This window comes from Gigantopelta aegis, unplaced genomic scaffold (assembly GCF_016097555.1).
Source record: "Gigantopelta aegis isolate Gae_Host unplaced genomic scaffold, Gae_host_genome ctg7623_pilon_pilon, whole genome shotgun sequence".
Classification (NCBI taxonomy): Eukaryota; Metazoa; Mollusca; class Gastropoda; order Neomphalida; family Peltospiridae; genus Gigantopelta; species Gigantopelta aegis.
The window spans coordinates 4,918-5,434 of record NW_024535962.1 but is presented as its reverse complement, the minus strand read 5'-3'; the positions used below and the strand labels follow the sequence as shown (position 1 = coordinate 5,434).

Sequence of the window (517 nt, the reverse complement as noted above, 5' to 3'; positions counted from 1 at the left end):
TCATTTCATGGTATTCAACAGATTGTTTAGCAATTGTTGAACAGTTAAAAACTGCATTAAAATCACGACTGGATGATCAACAAGTATGACATATATACCATAATAGATCTAATTATTGATAAGAGTAAAAATTGAACACCTACATTGGCATGATAGAAATAATTAACTTAACTGTTTTTGACTAGAAGTCAATGGCTCACTAACCTCTACTGTAAATATACGATTGTACATTGGGCATTGGCCTGTTGGTCTAGAGGTATGATTCTCGCTTAGGGTGCGAGAGGTCCCGGGTTCAATTCCCGGACAGGCCCATCCCTTTTGTTTTCTCATCATGACATTTCAAATTTGCAGCGTATCAATAAAATTTCTTGTTGATAATATTTTTGTTGTTTTAGTCATCTCCCAAAAGTGATTGCTGAATCAGTTTGATCTTTTACTAGCATTAGGGGAACCACCCCATATGCTTTTGTCAACAGTTTCTAACAAAGTGAGTTTCTAAGTAATGAGTATCAAATTA

General features: G+C 34.8%; 1 non-coding gene across 1 annotated transcript; it reads left to right on the top strand.

The window, feature by feature from the left end:
- The first annotated feature begins 239 nt into the window (after positions 1-239).
- On the top strand, positions 240-311 carry Trnap-agg. Its single transcript has one exon. It is a non-coding gene; the product is annotated as a tRNA-Pro (tRNA).
- Positions 312-517: the final 206 nt, after the last annotated feature.